Here is a 20,374-nt window from a genome sequence, read left to right as displayed (position 1 = left end):
ATTTTAATTCATTATGGTATGAAAATGTTGCATTCATTTTTTCTGCTTTTTTGCATTTGTACACAATGTTTTTATGCCCTAGTTTATGATCAGTCTTTGTATATGTACCATGTACAGAAGAGAATTAGTTATATTCCTTTTTTCCCTGTTCAGTTTTCTCCATATATCTATTAACTCTAAGTTTTATAGCATTTCATTTATTTTCCTTACTTCTTTCTTATTTATTTTTTTGGATCAATCTGTCTAGTTCTGTCAAGGGTAAAACTTAGGGTTGAGACTGAATATGTATTTTTAGTTGGTCACAAGGGATTTAAATTCTAAATCCCAATGAAATACTCAATACAGAATGGAGTTTCATGGTGGTTTATGTACAATAGAAGGAAGAAATTAGGAATGAGAGAGAGGGAAAAGGGGAGGATAGCTGGCCCAGCCTAATCTGAACTCAGAGGGAGTTCAGAGGCCTCAGCCAAGGGGCTTTTCTGGATAAGGAAAGGGGAGTCAACCTTACACTCACCAAATGATTGTCTCAGAGAAGCTGTCTGAGGTATCATTCTCCAGCTCCTACAAGTCAAGTTCCACCTCCAAGTCCCTCTCACAGGAAGTGACACAAAATATAAAGGCATTTCTTACATCACTTCCTGTGTCTTACAAGTAATGGTGGCTTAAACTTGGCTTTGGACAGCCCAGGGGGGTTAGTCAGCTGTTTCTGATTTGTCACTTGCTAGCACATGCAGGTCATAGACCTTCCTCCCCCACACTTAGTCTTTAAGTGGGGGTGTATATATTACTGGTTGCTAAAATTCTAAAGACTAAGCAGAGTGGAGTAAATCTAAAATTCACAGTTCTGAAAAGGGAAGGTTGTGATTCCCCCACTTGTATTTTCTTACTATCTATTTCCTCCTTGAGTTTCTTCAAATTTTCCTTTAGAAATCTAGATGCTATACCATTTGGTACATAAATGTCTAGTAATTACTTCATTCTTTATAGTACCCTTTAGGAAAATGTCATTTCCTTCCTTATCTCTTTTAATCATATCAAATTCTACTTTGGCTTTGTCTGGTATCATGAATGCTTCTCCTACTTTTTTTACTCTAGATGATGCATACTAAATTCTGCTACAGCCTTTTACCTTGAATCTGTATGTACCACCCTTCCTCAAATGAGTTTCTAGTAAACAACATATGGTAAGATATCTGTTTTTTAATCCACTCTGCTATCTGCTTTGATTTTATTAGTGAGTTCATTCCATTCACATTGAGCATTATGATTTCTGACTGTGTTTTGCCCTCCATCATATTATCCCCTTTCAATCCTGCTCTATTCCCTTTCACTATGTTCCTCCTCACCAGTATTTTGCTTTCTGTCATCCCTCCCATTTCCCCCTCATTCAATTAACTCCCTCTTCCCTACTCTTATTTTCCTTCTATTTTTCTGTATGGTAAGATATAATTCTAATCCTCACAGAGTATACTTGTTTTTCTCTTTCTGAGCAGTTACAATGAGAGTAAGTTTAAGTATTGCCCATCACTGTCCTTATGCTCCTCTTTCTATAATGAGTTTTCATGCCTCTTTATGTTATATAATTGACCCCATTCTAATTGTCCCCTTTTCTCTTAGTACAACCCTCTCTTTAAGCCTTAGTCATTGTTATATATCACTTATGAATACATATTATATCATACATACATACATACTGTTCCATATGATCACATTTATATATACATCATATTATAAACAGCTTACTTCTCCACCCTCTTGCTGAGTAAATTCCTTCTATCTAATCTACTACTAAGAGTAAGTTTTGAGAATTACAGAAATCCTTTGTCCATGTAGACATATATATGTTTTGACTTTAATCAGTCCCTTAAATTTTCTCTTTCTTATTTGCCTTTTTGGATTTCTCTTGTGTCTCATGTTTGGACTTCAATTATTTTTTAAGTCTGGATAATTCCTCAGGAATGTTTGGAAATATAGCTCATTGAATGTCCAATTTTTCCCCCTGAAATAATATACTCAGTCTTGCTGGATAGGTGACTCTGGGTTGTAAACCCAAAGCCATTGACTTCATAAATATCATATTCCTTGCCTTTTGACCCTTTAATGTAGAAACCACCAGGTCCTGTGAGATCCTTATTATAGCTCCACGGTATTTAAATGATTGCTTTCTGGCTGCTTGAAGTTTTTTTTTTCCTTTCCTTGGTGGTTCTTGAATTAGCCATTAGGTTCCTCAAAGTTGTCATTTGAGGATTTATTTCTGGAGGTGATCTGTGAATTCTTTTAATTTCAATATTATTTTCTTGTTCAAGGATCTCTAGGAAGTTACTTTGATAATTTCTTGTAATATGATGTCTAAGGTTTTTTTTTTTTTTCTTGATCATGGCTTTCAGGTGTGATAGAGGCTGGCACTAGAGAAAAAGTGCCAGGCTGAAGAGTATGTGAAATTGATCACCTCAAAGGGGGAGTGACCCCAGGAGTGGAATCCAGAGGAGGAGAAGACTCTGGCTGGGAGAGCAGTGAGGGTTTCTCTCGGTCTTGAGAAGCCAGAGAGAGAAGTTGGAAATAAGACTATCTCCTGAGGGTTATCCATCTTTCCTGCTGGTGACTGGAAATCTTTTCCCCCAACACTTCTCAGTTGAAAGTACTTCTGAAGAGAAACCTGAGCAGACTTTACCTCAGCTCCTGTTGCCTAGAGGTGAGTCAACCTGACTTTCTCTCAGGGGACTCAGGCTTCCAAGGCCTGAGTACCCCACAAACTTGAGGAGGGAGGGGAAAGGGTTTAGATGGAGACAGGTACTCCCTTTCCCCACATTCCTTTTCCCATTCTTCCTTGCCCATTATTTCCTTTTTTATTACCTGATTGAGTTGGCATTAAAAGTTATCTGCTCCCCAAGCTGAATGTGAGTGAACAGATCAAGGGGAGACCCTTTGGTCTTGAGTAGTAAAGGGGGGACAAGAGGGACAAGAGTGAATTGGGGAGAGCAGCTTTAGCTAAGGAGGGAAAGCAGAAGGGGGGAAATCTTCAAATCCCCTCTCCTCTCTCTGAATTAACTCATTTCATCTACTGTCTCTCCTGAACCCCTCTTTGAGAAGGGCGTTCTCCTCTCTTTCCCCCTCTCCATACCAAAAGTCCAAACTTCCCTCAGGTTATGAACTTCCCTCGCTTATCTTTTTTTTAATACACAGGTAGTCCAATAATTCTCAAATTGTCTCTTCTAGATCGTTATCCTAGATCACTTCTTTTATCAATAACATATCTCATGTTTTCCTCCTTTTTTTCATTACTTTGGTTCTGATTTATTGTTTCTTGATCATTAATTTCTAGATCATCTATTCTGCTTTTTAAGGCCTGGTCTTCCTTTTTATTTTTTTTAGTTTTTGTGTCTCCTTTTTCAATCGACCCATTTCTTCTTGCATTTGTTTCATTTCTATTCCCCACTTTTCCTTTACCTTTCTTAGTTGGTTATTGAAGTCTTTTTTTAAGCTCTTCCATACTGTGTCAAATGCATATTTTTCTGTTGGACTTTGTGTCTGTTTCCTTTACTTTAGCTGTCCCCCTCTGTTTCTGTACCTTGATCTTTGTCTCCATAAAAATTCTTTAGAGTTAGATTTTTTTAAATATAATTTCCCCTTTATAATTATATGTAGGCTCTGTTTTCTGGGAAGGTGGGTTACTCCCTTAAATGCCAGTCCTTCCTTGATGTTATTCTCAACTTATTTTCTGGGTTATTACTAGTTTACCAGGTGGTCTGAGGGCTGTGACCACTGAGAGCTCCCTCCCCTTGATGATTCAATTGATCCTTGAGATGCTGGTAGCATAAAGACTTTCCTTAAGTTTGAGTGTCAGCTTTTTATTTCATTCTGATCTTGATCATATTAGGGGCTTATCAAATTCTAGCCCCAGGCTTAAGCTCAAAGTTTTGGTCTCAAGGTCTTCTTGATTCAATCAAGCACACTTTTGGTTGCCCTGTCCTGGGACTCTGTCCTTAGTTTTGGTCAAAAAGCTCCAGGGGGGTTCCCCCTGTTCACTGTGTTATCACCCCAAACTGTGTATTATGTCCTCATCCCAAGCCCAGACTGGCATTCCTGCCTTTGCTCTGGGCCCACATGGAACAGCCTCCTTCAGCCCATATTTCCTTGGGCTGGGAATCTGAACTTCTCCACAGGTTGGAAGTTTCAATGGGTGTGTGTTTTGGCTTGGATTACTATTAGCCCAGGCATATTCTCAAAGTCTGAATGTTAATTTGGACTTAAGTTTGGAACCTTTGACTGTAGATGTGAGGTAGGGGAGTGTGGTTTGGTCTTGACTTACTCTTCACTCCTTGCCTCTTGCTTATTCTGCTCTCCTCTCACCCCAGTGTCCCAGATGTTATCTGTCTACCTTTAGGGTTTTTCTTTTCTTGAAAGTTGTTTCACTCTTTTTCCTTCTTGTTTTTTTCAATCTTGTATTCCTTTTGTGGTGATATTTTAATTTTGGTCAGAGGGGATTTTCATGATGACATGGAGCTGCTGCTCCTCCATCTTACTCCTCCAGTTACTCCTCTATCTGGGTTCCACCCCAGCAAGAGAGATTTATTATTTTTGAGAAATGATAGTATATGTCTTGAGAGATAGAAAAAATATTGATAATTATTTTATTTATATTCATCAATCTGGCTAGTGTGAGATTTAAAATGGTTGAGGTCTTAAACTGTAGTGATTAAAATAGTGGAAGATATAAATTGTGATAGATATAAGAGAGGGTGAGTAAATTTGACTGCAGAAAATGTGTTTCACTACAGTGTCTTGGGTTTTAAAATCAAATATAAGGTGGTCACCAGGGAAATATTTCCAATTATTCAAATACCCAAGTTAATTGGGTTTTATAGAGATTTTAATTAACAATACAATGAGTAATCAAAGAAAGAGAGAGAGAGTAAGAAAGGAATAAGTATGAAGGGCCTCAAGCCAATATGGCCTAGACCTGAGTCTTAAAAGAGAAATCAGTCAGTTTTTTAACACTCACCACAAGGTCTGCCTAAACAAGGATTCTAGTGACACCAGGCCAGCTCCATCTCAGCTGACTTTACCAGAGAGCCTTCCAGCCAGAGACTGTTCCAATGGGCCTCTCTCCAGAGCCTCCAGAGGGACAGAGTCCCCTCAGAGGAGCTCCAGCGAGACCTCCTTAGAGATTGTCCTCCAAGAGCTTCCCTTCTCCAGAGCCTCTCTCAAGAGATTCTTCCCAAGCGATCCTCATCAGAGATTCTCCAAAAGGATTTCTCCAAAAGGATATATTTCTCCTCAAGAGATTCTGCTTTTTTTTATATAGGGATTTTTCTCCCATGTCACCTCCCCTGAGTCCCTACATCTACCAATCACTGTAGACACTTTCCAAAGGACTGCCCATCTGAATTCCTGATAAGTAGACCAAGATCCTCAGTAAGTGAACTAGAGAAAACACAGCTGAATCAAGTAATCTCATTAAGACAAAACTTGCCCAACCCTTTTAGGTACCTAGCATCTCATTGTATCAATTCTAAAAACAGGCCTGGCTCAAAGAACTCCTTGCCCCACCATAAGCATGTTAGCAATGAGTTTTCTCCCCTAAAGCAGTCTTAAGTACGGTGGAGTAGAGGTCCTCCCATTTCTGATCCTGGCGAGTTCTCACATCAAAATGGGGAATGTTTCTCAGTAGGGAATTTATTCCAATTAAGAATTCCCTGATGGGGAAATTTTTAACATTCACAAGTCTGAGAGATTTCAAGATTTACACTAGTCAAGCTAAGGCAGCAGCTAGGCCTGAGCTAGAGACAGAATGACCTGAGTGAAAGTTTGGCTTCAGGCACTTAACTAGATATGTGATCCTGAACAAATCACATTCTTGTTTCTTTCAGTTTCCTCTTCTGTAAAATCAGCTGAAGAAAGAGATGGCAAAAACTCTAGTGTCTTTGCCAATAAAATCTAAAATGAGATCAGAAGGCTTTAGATGTGACTAAAGTAACTGAACAACAAAAATCCAGTCAGGCAGATAAAGTTCTTCCTTAGGTATTATTTTAAATTTAAATATAAAAAATAGTCCAATAATATGGCATAACAATAAATGAACATAGTAAAATTTTGGTAAGGATGATGATTCTTATTGTGTAGAAATTCACCAAATACAACGTAAAAAAAAAGTAAACTTTTAGAATCTCTTATTTCAACTTATCAGAATGTTTTTAGGATAAATATATTTTTATTTCTTCATATAGTTCTGCTTAGTCCATTGTAGCATACTATAATTTCCTATTGTGACAGGATCAAGGTCTACTAAGTTTACCATTATGCAGATTAGGCTACTTTTCCTTTAACAGATATTAAAGCAATTCTTGAAACTTAATTGGCCAAGAGAACAAAGCGTATAACAATTGAAAAAGCCTTCTGGTGACCAGATTGAAAAAGCCAGCTCATTAAAAAAGGAACTCATCCTTCTGACTTGTCAATGGAGTTCTACCATGATGAATGAGGAAGGCAGAAAAGTTTTGGTAACTGAATCAAGATCACATACTTGATGAATATTCGTTCCATGATATGACTAATTAAAACTCCTCCTCTTAATTGTGAGATGCTCTAAGAGTGCCTTATGTGAAATGAAATTCTCGGTTCTCCTTGTGTATTCTGAGTTTGCACTTGAGAAAAGGAAATCCTTTGTTCTTTTTGCCGAGTTGAAGTTAACACTTTGGAATAGCAATAATTTAAGTACCCTTACCTAATACCTTTAGATTGAAGAGAGGATGAACTCTCTTTTTTATACTTTTGAATTAATCAACAAAAATGTGTACACCCATACTTAACTCTAAATTAAGGGAAGTCCACAAACTCTTACTCCTAGAAAGAGAGTTAACACCTCTAGAGGCGAGATGCCAGCAAGATACTTGGAAGATCTCCACCCCTTTTTCCTAACTCAAACAGTCAGAAATTTGTGAATTATTTTGAGTCCACACCCTCAGAAACTATAAACTTTTTTGACAAGAAATTGGCCTTCAGAGGCCTTTGATAAAAGTTGCTACCATCAGAGAATTAGAGGTGTAACAATTTTGGAAACTGTGATTGGCCTCATGTGAAAAGGGGTGGGGATAGGAAACCACCATAAAAGCCACAAAATCCTTGAGCTGGCAGTCTGGTGAAGTTGAGTCACATGGAAAGTGTCTCCGGGAGATAGTCTTTCTTTTGAGGGAACTTCATTGGAGACTGCAGCATGCATTGTGACTTCAACTTAATCTATGACTCCTCGACTACTTGGTTGGGTAAGTGAAAAGCCTGACTCCCTTCCTAGTTTTCTAAGAGTTTGGCTTCCATCTTGGAGGAGCCTGGGTGATTAATCATTACCAGCCATTACCAGCCTCCTGGATGAGGACTAGTACAGGTATTTTCTCTAACCTCTTCCATATTTCTCTTCTTTATTGTTTCCCCTCTATTTTGGTAAATAAACTTTGTTAAATCATTAAATTTAACCTTTTCACTTATTTGGTTATACTGAACTTGAACCACTAGTGTGACTTGGGTTAGGTCTACCATAAAATACTTATTTATGTTTGAATATTTTCATTGTGTTTTATATGACTGTGAAAAACATTTTGAATAGCAATTTTCCTGGATTATAGAAGAAAAGGAAATGAGGCTGGAAAGGTATGTTGAGGTGGTGGGTGTGTGAGAGGAATAAAAGGGGTGAGAGGAGAACAGAACCAGCAAGAGGCTATAACAAGGATTGAAGAGCAAAACAAGAACAAACTACTTACCCCCACCCCACATCTCCTATCACAAGAGATACTGTAGAAATAGAAATGAATAAATTTGTCATTTCTGTGGATATGTAGATCAAGTGAAACTGAGGGCTGCAGAATGGTTCCAAGATTTCAAACTTCAGTCTCTGGAATGATGGGGGTACCCTTAATAGAATTAGACAATTTTGAAAGAGGTTGAATAAAAGAATATGGGTCTCACTATGTCTCAGAATAAGAGACAAATTAGACATTTCTCTAGAGTTTAGAGCCCACCCTCCAAGTAGCACCTGCTGTGTACATGAGATTATATGGAAAGTAGTGACTTGGTAAATTGGAGAAAAAGGGAAGAATTTTTTTTCCTATTAGCACATATGCAGCTACCCATACAGATGCCTAGGATCGGTGTAGATGATAACTGCCCTGGAGAGTTGATGTCCATCACAAAAGGTGGCAAGTTTTAATCTTCTGTAGTAATTAAGGGTAGTATAATAGGGCAATATTGAATAGTGGGTGGTATTTGGTGAAGGATAGTTGTGTTTGTTTATCTTATAAAACTACACATAATGCTAATGGGGAAAATATTTATTTGACAGTACTGGGGATTTTCAGGCATTCTTATTAAAAAGATAATACCTGGGTAGATTTCATGAAAAAATATTAAAGTCAGGAGAAACCTAGAGATGCAAATAAACTTGAATGATTTGAAGGGACTGAATTTTATTCATAAACTTTCATTTTAAAAGGGAGAAAAAAGGTGATTCTCACTTCAGAATCTCATTATTTTCAAGACACAAAGGATAGAATGACAGCTATATATAAAATGGGGACGAAAAAGAGAGAAAGAAATATTAAAATAAATTTTTAAAAAGAGAGGACCAAAAATCTGAGTTGAAGCAAGAAGACTTAGGGCAATGGAATAATATTATATAATTTCAATTACAGCTTAGTAGTGTACATTTTACTATTTTCTTAACCCCATCATCTTTTTTTATTTGTCAAAAAGGGTAAAAAAGGGAAAGATTATATGAAGGAAGCTAAACACCTCACCACAGACATAACTATTAAGGTAAAAGGATTATACTCACACATAAAATAGAGGGTATCAGAATGAAAAAGAACTCAATTAATTGTATATAGTTACCAAATAATTCACGCAGAATTAAAATTAGGGGACAAAACACAATCTCTTATGCCTCAAATATATCCCAAAATCAAGGCAATAATCATGACCTCATAAAAGGTAGCAATAAACATTCATATGCCTTAAAAAGGTAAGCAGTCAAGTAACTCATGGTCAATTCACCGAAGAGAGTAGAATGAAACCAATTCTATCTATCTATCTATCCATCCATCTATCTATCTATCTATCTATCTATCTATCTATCTATCTATCTATCCATCCATCCATCCATCCATCCATCCATCCATCCATCCATCCATCCATCCATCTATCTATCTATCTATCTATCTATCTATCTATCTATCTATCTATCTATCTATCTATCTATCTATCTATCTATCTATCTGTCTGTCTATCTATCTATCTATCTATCTATCTATCTATCTATCTATCTATCTATCTATCTATTTGTCTATCTGTCTGTCTGTCTGTCTGTCTGTCTGTCTATCTATCTATCCATACACTTAATAATATAGTACTTGTGTTTTGTTTTGTTTTGTTTTTTAATTAGAATTACAAGGAGAAATCCATAGCAAATGATAACAGGTGGAGTCCCTACTATGAACCTTTCAGACCCATTCTAAATGAAATGCAAGGCAAATTAAGTTAAACATCTGAATAAAATTTATAAAAGTCAGATATGAGATATTTGATAACTGATTAATAGGAATTACATCACACTTAAAAAAACTCATCATAGGTTAAGACATTTTAAAAAATCAAAAAGAGAGAAAATAATATTCTGTCTTCATATTCTTCACTGGCCACAGAAAAATAGCAAATATAATTGTTAAAGGGTATTACTTAAAGGAATAATGTAATCTTAAAAAGGTTTAAGTAAAAGAATAAGTCAAAAGAGTATTAACTGACTTTAAAAAATAAACTTACAATGGTACAATATACTGATAATATCAAGGTAAATCAATTTTTATAGAAAAAAGTCATACATGTAAATATTTACAGGAATAGAACAATAAAATGGACATACAAATTTTTAAAGTGCAAAATATAATTTTATTATAGCTATCTTCCCTAATTAAAAGCAAAAAAATGAAAATTCTTAGAATTAAATCAGCTATTTTTAATTGAGTCGATCAAGTGAATAGGAAGGGTATTGCCCGAAAACATAGCTAGTTTGAGAAAATATAGAAAATCACATTAACAAAAAGAAATATAAATACACATAATTAATAATAGACTGAGAAAAATATTGTAGATGATGACAGCAATCCTCTTTCACTCAAGTCTTTTCCAAATTATAAATCCTCAGACCCTTCAAATGCTTTTAATAGGTCTTAGATTATCTTTCTCTATACTCCTCACCAAAACAGATACATCCCATTTTCCTCTACTGAGCAGTATCCAGCTTGACAATATCCTCCCTAAAATTTGGCACTCAAGAAGCCACCACGGTATTCCAGATGTGGTCAGAATAGATCAGAATACAGTGGGACTATAACTTCCCTCATACTAGTCATTATCCTTCTGTTAATGAAACTTTAGTTCACATTATCTTTTTTTTTTTCTGCAACATCACATTGTTACAAATATTGGGCTTCCTGTACAACAGTGTACTCAGGTCATTTCCACACAAATTGCTGTTGAGCTGTATCATCCTGCATTTGTATAGCTGATTTTATTTTCATCAATGTCCAAGACTTTAATTGTACTTTTAAAATTTGGCCCATCATTATAGCATGCTTAGATACTTTTATTTTTGGATCCCAGTTCCATAAACCAGCTATGGTTTTGTGGGTTGTTATGCCTCTCAGCATCATGTCATCTTACAAATCTGATAAGTAATGCATGTATTGGTCCATTCATCTAAATGATAAATAAAAATTGAACAGCAGTAGTTCATTGGCAGTTCCCTGAGGTCCTTCAGTGGAAAATTTTCTCCTGCTTGATATTAAAACAGTAATCAGTTCGTTCAGATTTGTTTATCTGAGAGTTTCAAATGCATAACTTGGTTATCCTTTAGTCTATAACTCTATTTTTTGTCCACAATTATGATAGTCTCTACTTCCTAATAAATACATTCTAGTAACTTTTTAAAAATAGATCTATATCTAGATATATCTTATATATGGATATTAATAAATATTTCTGTATAGACATACTATATAAATCTATCTATATTTGTATATCTGGTATAGCTTTGTAGTTGTACTCTACATTCTCTTCCTCAGGTCTCCCAAAAATTGATATTCTATTTTTTCCTAAAGTCCTTCATAATTTATATTTCTTTATTCACTTCTTAATTCCTCAAGTTAAGGTTTTTCTTTCCTTTTTTTTAACCAGAGAAAGTACATATCATAAAGAATAACATAGACTACAGGAATAATGAGACAGGTGGCTTTATTTTACCAGAAGAGCAGAAGGTAACAGAAATTTACCGGATGGTCACTCTATTTATCTGAAATATGTCTTCCTCCATGTCTCAGGAAAAGCAGAACTAAAGATGTAAGTAGAGATGAGAAAGCAGATAGAGGTCCCCAATATTCAAAGTCAAAGGGGAAGATCTATAGAAAGAAATCAATAAATCAATAGCCATTTTTAAGTGACTACCAGGCACTATGCAAATGCTAGGAATACAAAAAGAGGGAAATGACAGTCCTTGCCCTTAATTGAGCTTACAACCTAATATTAAATGGCTGTGGTGATCTGGGCTTTTTAAATGACTAATCAGCCATGGGTATGTGGTCTTTATTTTGTATCCTTTTTATTCCTTTATTTCTAATGATCATTAATAACTCTCTTAAAATAGAATATTTTTTATATCTGAGATTTAATTATGATTTTTACAGAAAATAAATAAGAAATGATTAATGAGAAAGAAGAAGACACTGGAATGAAAAGGGGATGGTGAAAGTTTCCAGTAAAAGAAGGAATTTTAGTTGTGATGTATAGGGAGCTAGGGAAATCAGTAGGTGGAATGATGGAGGGAGATCATTCCAGACACAAGGGCAACGCCATAGAAAATACCTGGAAAGGAGAGATGGAGTGTCTTATTCTGTTGGCTGTAAGACAGAATGTCTCCTCAGTGGAACAGCCAAGAAGCTAGCACACTATGTCGAAGAGCATATGTTGAGGAGTAACATGTAAGACTGAAAGGTAGAAAGGAGGAAAGACTTTGAATCCCAAAGGGTGCATTTGGTATTTGATGCTGGGGCATTCGGGAGCCACTGGAGTTTAGGAAGGGTATAACAGTCGAATTTGCTTTTTAGGAAAATGACTTTAGTGGCCCGATGGAAGATTCATTCAAGTGGGAAGGAACCATTTGGCTACTACAATGGTTCAAGCATGAGGTAATGAGACCTTGCCCTACAGTGGTGGTAATGTCAAAGGAAAGAAGGGAGTTCAAATTGAGGACTCCAGGATGACTCCTAGATTGCAAGCCTGAGGGGCTGGACTAATGATAACGTCAATAATAATAATAATAATAATAATAATAATAATAATAATAATAATAATAATAATAATAATAGAAAAGGTAGGAGAGGGAAGGGTTTAAGGAGTAAAAATAGTGAGTTCAATTTTGGACGTGTTAAATTTAATATAATATATCTATTGGCCAACGAGTTTGAGATGTCTGAATGACACTTACTCTAGGACCAGAAGAAAGTTTCTTTTGTTTTATTCTCTAAAAGTTGTAGATTCCACTGAGTTTTTGTTTGTTTTTGTTATTGTTATTGTTTTTAATCTCCATAGCAGATTTTCAGATCTAGGTGCCTATAGACAGATAGGTTTTTATTTTTTTTTAATTTTAGAACCAATAATACAGTGATTCTAGCTCATTTTTATCCTTGGGATAAGTTCAACTAACTTCCATGGCACTACTTTTTAGTGATTCTGAACCTTGACTTCTTGGTCAGGCTTATGTTGAGTGCTCCATATAAATTGCATACTTCCCTCTCTGTAGGCTAGAATATAATCTATATAATTATTAATTGCCAAATGATTGACAATTATTGGGAAAGTGGGGATTACTCAATATTTCCGACTCTCAAAAAATTGATTTTAAGGCAGATGGATGTGGATTCAGGAATGCATGAGGTAAAACTCAGCATTAGACTTTTAATAACTGTGTGCACCTGAGTAAATCATTTAACTTCTTTTGCCTCAGTTTTCTCAATTATAAAATAGGAATAATAATAGCACAGATTCACTGTGATGATCTATTTCTAAAGTGCTTTGCAAATTTAAAGCATTATTTACCTAAATGCTAGCTATTGTTGTTGTTATTACTCCTTGTACTGAATGGACAGAGGGAAAAAATGATATAAATTTAGCCCAGGGGGAAAGGTCATGTCTGCTATCTGCCTAGCCAAATTCTTAAGACTTTATTATGCATATCGTGTCAATCAAATTCCAAAAGGGGAATTTCATCGTCTTCTTCAGTCACTAAGATCATTCCTGGCAGATACTTTATATACTAATATAGCACAATTCCATATTATATCAGTGCTTTGCTTCTTGTTTTCTTCCACCTCTTCTGTGGATTAAAGAGCTCATCATGGAAAGTTTAGAATATATGATGGGAAGAATTCTAGATTGTGGAGGACTTTCAGAAGACCCTAAATTCAAATCTTAACTATTCTTTGTGTCACCTTGATTTTTTCACTTATATGTCCTGAAGACTCCTCAATCATACTAGGTAGTTAATCAATTAAATGTTTCTTAAAGTCACTTTGATCACTAAGCACTGCAGTCTAATACTGGTTGTTTACAGCATGTCTTGGAGCCAGCTTAGGGCAGCTGATAAAGTTCAATTCTTAAATTCTCAATTTGAGTATTTATACCGCAGAAATTGGCTAAAAATCAGGTCTTGAATATTTCTGAATGTTCAAATTTATGAAAGTTATGAAGAAAGTGTAAAAAATTTCAGGTCAAATTTTAAAGTGGCTCATGTATACGTTTTTTAGAATAATTTTTAAAATATTTACCAGCATATCCAAGGTTGTTAAAGGGTTTGATTCAAGCTGTCACAGTGTTTGTTCAGGATTGATGTTGGGACAAAATAAGGAACCTGTAAATGATTGAAGAGTTAACAAATGAGATCTACTTAGTCCTGCCATCGAACCTTTACAGAAAGCCTTTTTTGTTTCCATGTATGAAGGATTCTGGTCAGCAGGTCATGGCATGATGATGTGTTGGGATATTTTTGAGTTCTTAAGGGACCACGAAAGCACCCCAATAGAGCCAGCAGCTACCAGAAATATCTGTCTGGGTAGCATAGCCTTGCCCTTCCCCTTAGCTAAACAAATCCTGGCTTTGTTGTCTAGGTAATAGTTTATCCAAAATTATCCAAAAAGCAAGGAGGAACCTCAGTAAGATATTTGTCATATTATAGAAGTTTATAGGCATTTGACTTCTTGAGCATTAACCTAAACCTACTTGATTCATAGATTTGTATTAAGATTTTATATCAGTTTGCTCCTTTGACAGACTTTATAAGTTGACAAATGGATATGTGGGTAAGATTCAATTTACTATGCTTTAGCTCAAGAAATAAGTCCCGGTCAGTCTTTGGAGATTAGCATCAATCTGAAACCAGACAGTGTCGAGAATGTGTATCTTAAAACTTATACTCTTAAACAAGATGAATCCATATTTGTAACCAAACAGTATAACTTGCTAGGCTCTTTATCTTTGCTTGACCTGGTTCCTTTTCTCTCTCATTCTCTTTTTCATTCCCTACCAAATTTCAGTGCCTCCATCTAACACTATTTCATCTCTAAAGCATTTCCTTAACACTGCTTATGAAATCTCTCCCTCCTCCACAATGCCATAGCATTTTATTTATTTCATTTTCTAATATGTGTGTATTTGTGTCAACACCCACATATATTTATATACACATACACACACAAACATACGGAGTTTAACTCCTTTATTAGATTGTATATTCAAAGAAAAAGGAATATTTTTTACATTTTTAATTATCATTTGAGTGGGAAGATTTCCTATAGTGTTATATACATGATAGTTGCCCATTAGTAAATGTTGAAAAAATAACTGGCTCAATTTTCTTTGTTTTAGACCTAGCCACACAGTCTCTATGTGGTAAAGAGATTTATTAATGATTGTTAGAAATAAAGGAATAAAAGGAATACAAAATAAAGACCATGTGCCCATGGCTTATCACCCATTTCAAAGCCCCCACACTTACCATTCTTGTCTTCAAGCCCCTCGATGATCAATTAGGTGGGCTAGTCTTCCCAATTTGATCATTTAACATAATCAGCTTTTAAATTACAGTAATTTGGGGATAAAAGTAAAAAGAACAAAAAACAATGATTTCTAGGCACATTGACAAAAAGTCAACTGGGGGCAGTCCCTTTTGGCATAAGAGTATACATACAAAAACAAATGCATTCAACCCCACACAGTTCAAATCACCACATCACAAAGTTCACTCTGGATCTTCTGGTGCAGAGTGTGGTCTTTGCAGGCATCTTAATGGTGCCTTCTCCAAACAGTTCACTTTCTGGATTCAGAGAGGTAGCATGTTTTTTTATACTAAAATTACTCTCTAAAAGAATTTAAACTTTGAATTTTAGAATAATAATGCAGACCCCCCCCAAGAGGGTATTGAAAAACAAAGGGATTACTTAGGGATGCATGGCTGAGTTATGAGCTATATGAAGCAATTGGCAAGAGAAATTAAAAAAAAACATAAAAATAATCCAAATAAAAAAGAAAGGATAACTTCTGGATGAAATATAGACTATCAATGTCTTATGTGTAAAAATTCTAAGTAAAGGAAAATAAATCTATAACAGGTCCTTGAATCAGAGCCCAATTAAAGTGATTTCTATCCCACAAGTCTGTAGGACCAAATGCAGTAATATTTCACTTGCCCAATTGCAGCCAAAACTACAGGAAGTTACCATACTCTAAGAGAGAAAAAGCACTGGATTTTTGTGTGATAGAGTAGTGTCATTTCCTGGTCTGATTTTACCTTCACTGTCAGGGATAGGGGGAGCCAGGAAGAGAACTAAACTTTGGTACTTGCCTGTGAGTATTTCACAAAGAATGTGGATACAAGGTGTTCTGCATCTTAACATACATCAAGCACCACAACCTCAAGTCTCACACTAGGTACAAGTCCTTCCATATTGGCTTAGAAGTCCATCAAAACTACTTGGATTGGTTTTGTCCTTTTAGACTTTGTGCTTCTTGTCAGTATATAATATTTCTTTTGCTCCCTTCTCCTGGAATCAGGCAAAATCATTAAAGAAAGTACCATAATGTTTTGTTTTGTTTTTTAACAATCAATGGCATCTTATTTTATAGCCTGAGGCTTTTGAGGTTTGCATTGATATTAGGACAAATGTATTTTAAACTTATAATACTGAAAAATAAAAAAAAAGTTAAAAAATTCTTCTCACTACTGATGACATGTGCTGAAAATAAAAAAGGAGAGAAAAATAAAATTGAAATACTATATTGCACATGTAAGGAAAAACAATAATAAATAGTTTTAAAAATAAAAAATATAGAGCTTGCAAACATTAACACACTGTGTCAGCTAAGGAAAGGTAGAATACAAAGGTTTCTCACCCAAAAAATTAGATCCATGTCCTCCTTCAAAGCTGACCACGATCCACTGTGAGTACAAATGAATTTTTACAAAGTAACAGTTTATTTTTTATAAAGAACAATAGTACAACAGGTAATGCAATTCAAGAAGTATCAAAAATCCCAAAGTTATCATAGCCCGTTTAATGATAATAGCAAATAAATCTACTATCATTAAGATTCACATGAGTCTGCTGTATGACATTTAAAACTAATGGTTACTTGTCACAAGTTTTTAAGGTGTAGCAATGTTTCAACCGGGGCTTATATATATATATATATATATATATATATATATATATATATATATATGTATGTATGTATGTATGTCTAATTCATTCACATCTTTACAAATGTGGGAGATGGGGATTATAATTGTACTTCACTTCAGCTATTAAAATGGACTCATTACCTCTTGTTACAAATAACTCAGAGGGGCAGGCAAAATGATCAGAGTTGTTGAAAAAAATTTTAAATTGTGTCTAAATACCCCTTAAAATCAATTTAAGATATTTAGCTCATTACATTTTTCACAGGTTGTTAGCCAGGTTGAGTCCATCAATCATCTATATTACATTTAAAATGCAAAATGGACGAAAAAGCTATTTTTATGGGCTTATTCACTAATATTTATTCAGTATAGTTATAGGGGACTTGGGATTTCTCTTCCATTTGAATTGCTAAAAATAAGACTTCTCCTATGTTCAGTTAATAATGTAATGCCTCTATAGCAAATTATATATTTTTAAAACGAAAAGCTACATAAGTATTGTTATAAAATAATGTAACATTAACTTTATAGTACTCTTTTACAGATCTATAATGTGAATAGCAGTAGTTAGGCATAAAAATTCTACAATTAATCTAATGAATACTTTTTCATTCTGTGTATTAACTCATAAAACCCACAAACATAAAGCTTGATAATTGAGAAACGATTATATCAAAATGAAAAAGCCCATATGAAGCAAGACCAATTAATTGCTTGTGTTCAATAAAGGAAAAAAATTAAAATAATTATCATCTTATATTAATATTTTTATTAAAAGTTGGCAATCAGATAAACATATGTGTATACGTATATGTATACAGCTCTACATACACACACAAACACATATATAACCAAAATCCAAATTGAATATAACAGGCTATTGTAAGTGTAAGGAGAGGATTCTACTATGTCCTGGCAACATGTCCCTCTGGCATTGCTTGTCCATCAATAATAATGGCATAACATCGTTCTGCCTCATCACAATAAGGTATCAATCAATTTTTTGAGTTACCATTTATTTTTATTTATACATAATATGTAACATATTAAAATAAAATACATATGATTTATTATAAATATATAATATATTGTAATTAATATACTTATACAAGAGAAATATATTCTCATATTAGCTAAAACCAAAGTCTCTCATTCTTTTCCCCCTCTTTCCTATTTCTCCCATCTCCCCAAGAAACAGATAATAATCATATTATCATAGGTTGTTTTTCATATAATACATACTTACCTGTGAGTCATGTTGTAAAAGAAAACATTACTTACACTAGAAAAAAATTCATGGAGGAATAAATGAAAGAATGGTTCATTGCAATCTGCATTAGGGCCAAATCTATTCCTTCTACAGCAGTGGATATCTTCGTTTGATCATGAATCCCTTGGAGTTGCCCTATGTCTTTATATTGTTGATAATGATTAAGTCATCTGAAGTTGATCATTATATATTATTGTTATTACTCTGTCCAATTTTCTCCTGGTTCTGCTCACTTCACTTTACATTTCTTCATATATCTTTACAAGTTTTTTATGTTCATCTTGTTTGTCATTTCTTATTTCACAATAATATTTTGTTAGAATCATATACTACAAATTCTTTAGCCATTCCCCAACTGATGAACATGCTGTCAATTTCCAGTATTTGCCACCACAAAAAGATCCTATAAAATGTTAGAACATATAGTTTCTCATTTCCTTTTTCCTTGATCACCTTAGGAAATAAGTTTAAGAGGTATGCTGGGTCAAAAGTTTATTTTTAATTGAGTATAATTCTAGATTGCTCTGTGAATGCCTTATGTTCTTATATATTTGACACTTTATATATATTTTAAATGTGAAACTTCTATTTGAGTAACTGTCAATATAATTTTCTCCCAACATAAATTGATTTCCTTCTAGTTTTATTAGTACAAAATCTTTTCAATTTAATGTATTCAAAATTATCTATGTTATATTTCATTATGATTTTTAGTTCTTGTTTATTTATAAATTCTTCCCTTATCTTCATATCTGATAGGATATACATTCCCTGTTCTATTGTGTTTGTAGTATCTGCCCTTATACCTACATCATATATCCATTTTTATATTATTTTGGTATATAGTGTAACATAATTGTCTTCATCTAGTTCCTGCTCAACTGCTTACTGGTTTTCCTAATATTTTAAAAATTATTTATTTAATTAATTAATTTAGAATATTTTTCCATAGTTACATGATTCATGTTCTTTCCCTTCCATTCCCTCCTTACCCTTCCTGGAGCTAACAAACAATGCCACTTGGTTTTACATATATTATTGTTCCTAATAATCTTTTACCAAATAGCGAATTCTTACTTCAAAAACTTGAATCCTTATCTTCGTCAAACAAAAGTTACTATAATTCATTCTGTAATCTCTCCATCAATTTTTAAGTTAAATTGTTATAAAGCTGAAATAGAATCATGGAACACTTATAACACTTAGTTTTCTAACTCAGCTGTCAACAAATAGCAATCGATACACCATTCAGCTGCAGATTAAAAAGAAATAAAACAAATACAAATAACTGGGGCTTAGAAAAGACACAAGATGGATGAGAGGCAGAATTAGAAAAAAAACTCAGATCTTCTAGATCAATGATGGTGAACCTATTGGCACAGGTACCTAAGACAGCACATAGAGTACTCTCTGTAAGCACTTGGTCACCCTCCTACAACAGAGTTCATTACTAGAAAGTGTGACAAGGAAATCACTTTAAAAGACTGATATATATTAATTTAAGGTCGCCAAGGAATCCAGCTATGTAATTCCTAAATGAAAATTCAAGTCAACAGTCAACCTTTTATGGAGTTTAATTACAAACAGGATGAAGAAAGGTATGAGAGAGAGAGAGAGAGAGAGAGAGAGAGAGAGAGAGAGAGAGAGAGAGAGAAATAGAGAGGGAGAAAGAAAGGGGAGAGAAGAGAATAGGGCTTAAATATCCCTTCTGTTAGGCTGGGCCAAAAGGCCCAAGCCCTTAGATAGCTGAGGCAAAGAAAGGAGATCAGTCCCTATTACTCACGTGACCAAAATGGAGAAACAGGGTCAGGGGCCTCCACCTCCAGCTTCCTTCAGAGCAGCTTCCTTCAGAGCCAGCACAACCTCTCAGAGCCAAAACCTCTCCAACCAACAAACCCCCAGTCCTCAGACCCCTCTATCTTTAAGCAAACCATCCAAGTTCCCTCCCCTCAGTTCTCACATCTACCAATCACTGTCCATGTCTTCCCTGTGCCAATGGTGGCTCTAGCTTAACCCAGGACCGCCCAGAGGTCTGTGGCTTTGCACATGTATGTTGAAGGTCATATTCTCAAATAATTAAATCTTGATCCTTTGCTACAGCCCTTCCTAAATCCTGTTACGCTGAGTAGGGTAGAGATTGGAATAATTAAATTTTGATCTATGCTGCAGCCCTTCCTAAATCCTGTTAGGACTGAGTAGGGTGGAGATTGTAATTTCCAAGACCTGGTTCTGTCATTCCAAGTATCTCTATTGTATCAATTCTAAAATCAATCATGACTCAAAGAAATTCCTGTTCTATGCTTAAGCATAGGTCAAAGCCCTTTCCATTG

The 20,374-nt window shown here is 34.8% G+C and overlaps 1 long non-coding RNA gene across 4 annotated transcripts in view; it reads left to right on the top strand.

Annotated features, from left to right (window-relative positions):
• Positions 1 to 845: 845 nt before the first annotated feature.
• The window catches only part of LOC103098075 (uncharacterized), a 99,642-nt gene continuing 80,113 nt past the window's right edge, over positions 846 to 20,374 (top strand). The window contains exons 1-2 of one of the 4 annotated variants that reach the window (XR_008913266.1): positions 846 to 1,184; positions 2,388 to 2,692. This is a non-coding gene — a long non-coding RNA (uncharacterized LOC103098075). Of the gene's footprint in view, positions 1,185 to 2,387; positions 2,693 to 3,777; positions 4,181 to 6,721; positions 7,382 to 20,374 lie in introns of those variants that run through there. The other 3 variants (XR_008913269.1, XR_008913268.1, XR_008913267.1) reach the window with 3 other exon arrangements.

The sequence above is a fragment of the Monodelphis domestica genome, chromosome 7, assembly GCF_027887165.1.
Source record: "Monodelphis domestica isolate mMonDom1 chromosome 7, mMonDom1.pri, whole genome shotgun sequence".
NCBI lineage: Eukaryota > Metazoa > Chordata > Mammalia > Didelphimorphia > Didelphidae > Monodelphis > Monodelphis domestica.
The sequence above is the reverse complement of the archived record's forward strand: the minus strand, read 5'-3'. Positions and strand labels throughout refer to the sequence as shown.